This window comes from Alexandromys fortis, unplaced genomic scaffold, assembly GCF_014885135.2.
Source record: "Alexandromys fortis isolate MF-2015 unplaced genomic scaffold, M_Fortis_MF-2015_v1.1 scaffold_669, whole genome shotgun sequence".
In the NCBI taxonomy this organism is placed as follows: Eukaryota; Metazoa; Chordata; class Mammalia; order Rodentia; family Cricetidae; genus Alexandromys; species Alexandromys fortis.
Window position 1 is genome coordinate 23,380 of NW_026068543.1, and position 8,173 is coordinate 31,552.

Below are 8,173 nucleotides of genomic sequence, written 5' to 3' on the forward strand. Positions count from 1 at the left end.
GAGACCTCAGAGTCAGCGTGGTCCTTGGACACTAACATAGTCCCAGATCTTGGGCATCCACATGGTCATAGACTAACAGGAAGCTCTGACATCCCTGGCTGCAATAGGATCCTGGAACCAGACATGTTCCTCAGTGGCAGCTCGGGTCTGGATGCCACCATGACTCCAGATGGCTGCACAGATCACCCAGACAGACAGGGCCCAGGCAACTGCACATCCCTCAGACACCAACACAACCCCAGGTGTTGGCTCAGACCCAGGAATCCGCATGTGCTCTGTGGCAACAGGAGCCTAGGAAATCAACATAAATCCTGACTGCTAGAGGGACACAGACCCAGACAGGGGCCTCAGCAGCAGCCCAGGCCCACATGACACCATGACACTGGATAGAAGGACATGCCACTTAGATCTGTATGGCACGGGATGCAGCATGGCCCATGGGTACCAATAAGGTAATCAGACCTCAGGCAACCACACAGTTGCAACAGGAGGCACAGGCAGCAACTCAACCCCCAGCTGCCGTACACCCATGGATCCAGACATGGTCCTAGGTAGTAGCTTGGGTTTGGATGACACCATGGCCCCAAGTGGCAGTACGGGCCACCAAGATCAGCATGGCTGCCGTGGCAGAATGTGTGTTTGACACCTGCATGGCCACAGATGGCAACCCCAGACCCTGGGCATCCTTGTGACCTTTAGTGGTATCATGGGACATATTGCTTGCCAACTCGGTGGCAGACAGAGCTGCTGGGAGGTGTGGCCTGACTTAGGCTATGGGTCTAGGCTGAAAAGTGGAGGTCCACAGTCTAATAAAGACCCTGAGGGCATCTTTCACTGGGTGTGATTGCCCATTAGAACTCAAGGGGCTCTCTACCCGTCACACCTGAATGCCTAGCACAGACAATATCTGAACACTGTCACTTCTGACTCTTCTCCCACATCTGCTGAGGACATGGCTCTGGATTTTCCGGCTTCCTAGTGAGTTTCAGAATATCATTTTGTGGTCATGTTGGCAAATGTTAAAATCACTCCCAACTTTTATCCCAGACAATGTTGTTTCTTTCCCCTTGGCCCATAGACACGCTCCTGAACAACAGTCAAGTGGAAAGGGTGTAAAAACTCTGTGTGGTGGCAGAACCCACAAATGGAGGAAGGGGAGATAAACTGTCCGGAAGATTCAAGTCACGTGAGAGCAGTCGCTTGGACCAAGTGGGCCAAAACACAGGGGCCGTGAGTACACACATCAGGAAGACTCTGCCGCACGGTTAAGCACGAACCATAATGTCTTTTGTGTCTGCCTTCATTTTCCCCCTCTCAACGTTACTTTGGGTCACTTGTTTACTTTTGAAGAGACATGTTTTTCACTCAGGGAGTATCTATCCTGGAATCTGTGATGTCTGATCTGTGTCGTTCCTGTATAAGGTTGAAGGCAGAGCTGAGTCACTGTCCTCGGGCTCCGGTCACCTTGAAGGGCACAAAGGATGGCTTTCCTGCAGGACAGTCTCACCCACCATGTGAACAACTAGTGATGACGGAGAGTCTGCACCCTGCCACGGACCATTTTACAGGAATCGTGTTGGACCTCTCTGGTGAGATTAGGAGAGCCATGCTTTCTCCTAGGTCTGGGCTTAGGATTATGGTCCCTCTGCTTCATGCACCAGACAGCCTCACATACCCCTGTCATGTTGATAATGGCACACACACCAGGCTCTCATTCGGGCCAGAGAAGAGGCAGGCTGGCCAGCTCCTTGACCTCTGTCCCCAGGAGCCTACTTGGATCTCAGGGCATATCCAAATTCTACACAGAAGTCCCTTGGGCCCTGACATGGAACTGAGCCAAGAAGTGCCAGCACACCGTTCTCAGAAGGATCAGGGAGGTGACCACGAGCACACCCACTCTCCCTGGCCAGAAGGAGCTGTCTGTATCTACCTAGGGCGCCATTCTCCTAAGCTCAAGCCACACAGAAACCAGCAGTAGGCCACTGACTGGACCTTCCCCCCTCCCCTATATGATGCAATCCCTGTCATTTCACCTCAATACCAGTCATTCTCAGGAATGCTCCATGCCCCAGGACACCCTGAACTGGGCCTTACGTCCTCTTCAGGTGACACTCCACGGTTGGACCCCAAGGCAGGACCTGCACATGGATCCCTCAGGGGCCCACTTAAGGGAGCCTTCGGGAGGGGCTCACATTCAGAGAGGGTACTGAGGGCTGTGAGAAGGGCTGGTGTGCAGGCCTGGGGCCTCAGGAGTCCCCTCAGGAAGTGGTGAGTGTGATAGGAAGAATGCCTGCCTCCGGGGCAAGTGTCATTAGAAGAACCAGACAGGCCACAAGAGCAGAACTGTGTACAAAGACCACCGGCCAGGCCTTCTCAAGTCGCACCTGGTAAGAAGAGACGTCAGGGCAGGGAGCACAAGGACCCCAGTGAATGCACTACAAGTCAGGGCTAGACGGCTATCCATGCCAGTGCTGAGGTGTGCACCATGCAGAATTTCCAGCTCTTCCCAAGCAAGCTCCAAGGCCCTTCTCATCATTGTGAAAACAGTCTCACTAAGAAGGAACCCCCAACCCTCACTGCAGCCATGTCTTTGCAGTTCCCAGACTTTGTCCTGCTGCCCTGAATTCTGGAACTAGGCAGTTCCCAGAGCCGAGCAAGGGCCTGAGAGCACCAAGGCCGGCTGGGGACTCCCGCCCACAAGCTGTGGGAACATGGTTGGGGTCTCCCTGAGAACTCTTCCTGGGTCTCCCCGTCTTCACCATAGGATGAGGACACAGTTGTGCATACACCAGAAGCCACCTCACAGCCCCTGATTATGCTTAAACCCACAGACTCCTTGGTCTCCCCACTCTGAGGTGCTGGTCATTAACCAAAAATGAGCTGAAGAGGTGCTTGTGTCATTTTGAGTTCTAAACAAACCCAAACCAAAGAGTGATTAGACAACACAGTGAGGGACGTTAAGTCTCAGGTGTTCATTTACCAGGGGGTGTCCAGATGAACCAGGAATGCTTGGAGAAAGCCATGCCCATTTGTCGACCCCAACCTTTAGACCAACCTGCAGTGTGGGATGGACAAGCTTTGGGGAGGAAACACGGGGCAGCATGAACTTCTCTGTTTTGTAATGAGCTGGGTGATCTCGGGGCTCCATGGGCTTCACTTCCGGGGTCTATGAGTTGGTGCACACTTGTAAATAACCGTTCTCTGGGTTTTCGTGGCTCTGGGAAGAAACTACTATGAAGAGTGATTGAGAAAATGAGCAGATGAATTCTGAGCGCTCAGGGCTCAAACCCAGGTGTTTCTACCACCTTGCTGCCTGTGAAAGTTCTAGAAGGCCATCTTCCCTTGCCTCTACTGCCATCTGGTGGCTGTAGCTGTGTTCTGCAACTGGCAACACAGGATCCTCCCACTTCTGTGACTCTGAATTTGCTACTCTTTACCCCACTGCTTTCAGTTTTTCTTGCAAAAATATTTATATGCATTTGATTGGGCTTGCCCGCAGAGACCAGAGAAGGGGGTCAGAAGTCCTGGAGATGCAGTCACAGGGTTCCAAATCTTAATTTGTTATATGTGATTCAACACTTATTTAGAAAAATTGATTTACTTACCCTGTTTGTAAATTGAGTCCAACTCTTCTTTAGGAAAATAGATTCTTTTTAAAAATAATAGCACACATTTGAGAAGCCTACATCTTAACTAATGGGAGCAGCCACAAGACTGGCAGCCTCATTTACTAAGGTTAAAAATATGTTCCATGTAACTTCACTACCGTCTTAGTTAAGTTGACCAGTGGTAGAGAAAAACTAGGGCAGCAATAATAAAACTTCTTAGCCTACAGAGCCTTCTGCATATCTTCCTACCTCCTTTGTAGACTAAGGAGAAGACAATAGGTCCCAAAAATATCTTATGATGATGGATTTTTACCACTGAATATAATCCAAGTTTATAAATTGCTAAGGTTATAAAGGGGTTCTCAAAGTAACAAAACTCGACTTAGATACGTATGTCTAACTACTTGTGTCTTGGTAAACTCTGTTCTACAACAGGCTACTATGTGTTAGGTAAAAATTAACAGGGAGTGCTTTGGAGGGAAGGTCCGGGACGCGAGAGGAGGGGGAGAGGGAGAGGGAACTGGGATTGGTATGTAAAATGAAAAACAGAATATATTTGATAAATGATATACATTTGATACATGGGGTTTACAAGCTCCCTGGTCTTGTCAGTTGATAGAAACTGACTTAAAGATAGACATGCAGCCACTTTGACTTTGTTAACTTTGCTCAGCATTAGATATTTGGGAAAAGAGAGTACAAAAGAAACATCTGTTTCCCTAAACAATAGCTGGATTCAGGTTACATATGCAGTAAGTACTTGTATTTTCAAATTAAGAGTTGAGTCATACATAGTGAATTCAGATTTCACCTGTTATTACAAGTTTGAAGTTGATGTCTTTGTTGCAGGTTTATAATTTTTTAAACCATATTCAGCCAGCATACCAATCCGGAGACAGAGTTATAGCATAGTCTTCAGAGACTAAACTAATGAGAGCAGGGCCCAGGGAAATCATAGCCATGAAAGACTTTCAAGAGTGGGAAGTGGAGAGACCTTAGATATAAGAGACCTTTGGAAGGAGGGGGAAGAGTAAGGTTTCAAATGAGAGACTTGGGGATTGTTTGTGCGGCGGCAGAGGTTGTTACATCCGAGAGAATTTGAAAATTGGACATGCCCGTCATTGAGCTTTGATCTGTACTGAGGCATACCTGCTTGCAGGAAGACAGCAAAGGCTCGATGAATTTATGTCCCTGGGGAAACAAAGGGAACTCCTGAGAGAGGGGTTTCCTATGAGCGCCAAGAGGGAGCTGAGAGACAGCAGAAGTGGTCCAGCCTGGCTTAGAGGAATTGTGTCACTGCAGGAAGGAGCTGAGGAGAGGGATCAGGGCAGAGAAGAAGCAGCAAGCAAGGAAGGATCATAGGGGGTGACAGGTTGGCTCCCAGAAAGCAGGAGAGAGAAGGCAGAAAAGGAGCTGAGCTGAGGTGGTTAGTGTCCTTGTGACAAGGTTTCAGACTGAAGAGGCTTGTCAAAGAAAAATGTCCTAGTTGTGATGTGGAGGCACACAACTTTAATCCCAGCACTAGTGAGGCAGAGGAAGGCAGATCTCTGTGAGTTCAAGGCTAGTATGATGTACAAAGAGCTTGTTACAGGACAGGTTCCAAAGCTACAGAGAAACCCAGTCTTGGAAGAAAAAGAAGGAGGAGGAGGAAGAGGAGGAGGAAGGGGAAGAAAAGGAAGAAGAGGAAAAGAAGGAGGAGGAGTAGGGAGAAGGAGGAGGAGGAGGAGGAGGAGGAGGGAGGGAGGGAGGAAGGGGAAGGAGGAGAAGAGAAAACTGGCCTGAATCCCAGAGAAAAGGCATCCTTACTAATGTGAATGGGGCATGATAGAAGTGAGGAGGCTTCCTGGCACACTGGGGAGGGGAGGATTTTGGAGTAATCAATGCAGGCAGCTCCGTGCTGGACACACTTATCCAGTGGAGGAGACCAAAGGCCTGCTGAAGTTTGTTGGAAAGGGGAAGGCTTTAGTAACTGTCTTCAGTAGCACAGAGAGATGTGTTCCTGTGGAGGGCATAGCAGCGATACCCAGGCTGTGTAGCAGGTCCCACAGGACACTGTAGCAGGCCCCTGGGGAGGGCATAGCAGCAAAAACAAGGCTTTTTAGCAGGCCCCACAAGACCCTCTAGCAAGCCCCTCAGGACGCTGTAGAAGGCCCCTATGGAGGGCATAGCAGAGATACACAGGCTGTGTAGTAGGCCCCACAGGACCCTGTACCAGGCCCCACAGGATGCTGTAGCAGAACTTTATGGAGGGCATAGCAGAGATACCCTGGCTGTGTAGCAGCCACCACAGGACTCTGTAGCAGGCCCCTATGAAGGGCACAGCAGAGATACCCAGGCTGTGTAGAAGGTCCCACAGGACTCTGTAGCAGGCCCCACATGGCCCAGTAGCAGGCCACAAAGGACACTGTAGCAGGCCCCACGTGAGGCTGTAACAGGCCCTACTGGTTGCTGTAGCAGGACCCATAGAACGTAGCAGGCTCCACAAGACGCTGTAGCAGGCCTTACAAACTCTATAGCAGGCCCAACGGGAGGCTATAGCAGGCCTCACAGGATGCTGTAGCAGGCCCCTGGGGAGGGTATAGCAGAAATCCCCAGGCTGTGTAGCAGGCCCCACGGGAGGCTGTAGCAGGCCCCTGCGGAGGGTACAGAAGAGATAGATACACAGGACTGTGTAGCAGGCACCACAGGACACTATAGCAGGACCCTATGAAGGGCATAGCAGAGATACCCAGGCAGTGTAGCAGGCCCATATGGAGGGTATAGCAAAGATACACACGCTGTGTATCAGGCACCACAAGACACTGTAGCCCGCCCCTCAGGACCGGGTAGCAGGCCATACAGGACGCTGTAGCAGGCCCCAGGGGATGCTGTAGCAGGCCCCACACGTCACTGTAGCAGGCCCCTGTGGAGGGCATAGCAGAGAAACCAAGGCTTTTTAGCAGGCCCCACAAGACCCTCTAGCAGGCCCCTCAGGACGCTGTAGAATGCCCCCTCAGGACTCTGTAGCAGGCCCCACGGGACACTGTAGCAGGCCCCTATGGACGGTATAGCAAAAAAGCATATGCTGTAGCAGGCTCCATGGGACGCTGTAGCAGGGGTCTCATGACCCGGTAGCAGGCCATAAAGGACGCTGTAGCAGGCCCCTGGGGAGGGTATAGGAGAGATACCCAGGCTGTGTAGCTGGCTGCACAGGATGCTGTAACAAACCCCACGGGATGCTGTAGCAGACCCCTGTGGAGGGCATAGCAGAGCTACCCAGGATGTGTAGCAGGCCCCACAAGATCCTGTAGCAGGCCCCTATATAAGGTATAGCAGAGATACCCAGGCTGTGTAGCAGACCCTACAGCACCCTGTAGCAGGCCCCATAGGACACTGTAGCAGGTCCCTCGGGACCCTTAGCAGGCCCATGGAACCTGTAGCAGGCCCCACGGGACGCTGTTGCAGGCCCCATAGAAGGGTTTGAAGGCTCCAAGCACCTGACAAGCACTCACAGCATAGACAAGGAGAAGAATGGATAGAGCACATGGAGGGAGGAGTACCTGACGAGGCCGACTCTAGGATTTGGGATCAATTTTGGTGTCTGGCAGGAGCCAGCACAAACAAATGATGCCTATGTACCTTAGGGAAGTCAGGTCAGCAGCTTGGCTCAAAGAGGCTGGGTTTCTTTGAGGGGAACTCTTTTAGGCCAATCACGTGGTTTCAGCACCAGATTGGAAAAAGAAAGAAAGAAAAGGAGGACATGACTGCTCCTAGGTTTTGGTGGAAGGGAAGGTTTATTGTCGAGAAGATCCAGAGCACAGCAGAGGCATCTGTGGGCATCCCGAGTGGACAGGACCAGCACAGAGCCAAGCCCTGTGAGGACAGAGAGGAGTGCAGAGCCAGGAGACCAAGAGGCAAAATGGGTTAAAAAAAAAAAAAAAAGTCTGACGTGGAAGAGCACCCGAGAGAAGGGCACCCAGCTCAGTCCCTGGTCTGAAGGTTAGGCTATGGGGCTGGATATGCCAGCCATGAGGACCTGTAAGAGGTAGGTGAGGACTGAGGTATGATGGCCTTTTCCTCCCTCCTAGGCCTTCTAACCTTATTTTGTTTGTTGCTTTATTTTCTACCTCCCTGTTGCCTTCCCTTAGAAACCTGCACGGCAAGCAAGCACTTTTGTCAATCCTGCAGAAACATTTCCAGCATTTTCCCATGATTTATCTGGTTTGCTATTATATTTTTACAGCTGCCACTTCCAGTTGTTAAAGATCCATGAATTTGGCGTTGTTACCATGAATGGTTGTTGACCAGTATCAAATTTCTTTTCTTATATATATATAGACAAATTGTACGAACAAGTACACTTTTTCTGTTTATTATGGCAGATTACATGATTGATATTTGAAAACAGAGTCGTGAAATTAAACAGACTTTGATTTATATATATTACTATTTATTCAGTGTTTGGATGTGCTGTGACAAGTGTGTATTGGTATGTGTAAGTGCAGTGTGTAGTGCGTAACTGTGTGTGTCTGTGTTTTGGGGAGCCTGCACACATGTGTGTGTCCCTCTCATCTCTTGAGAGGCAG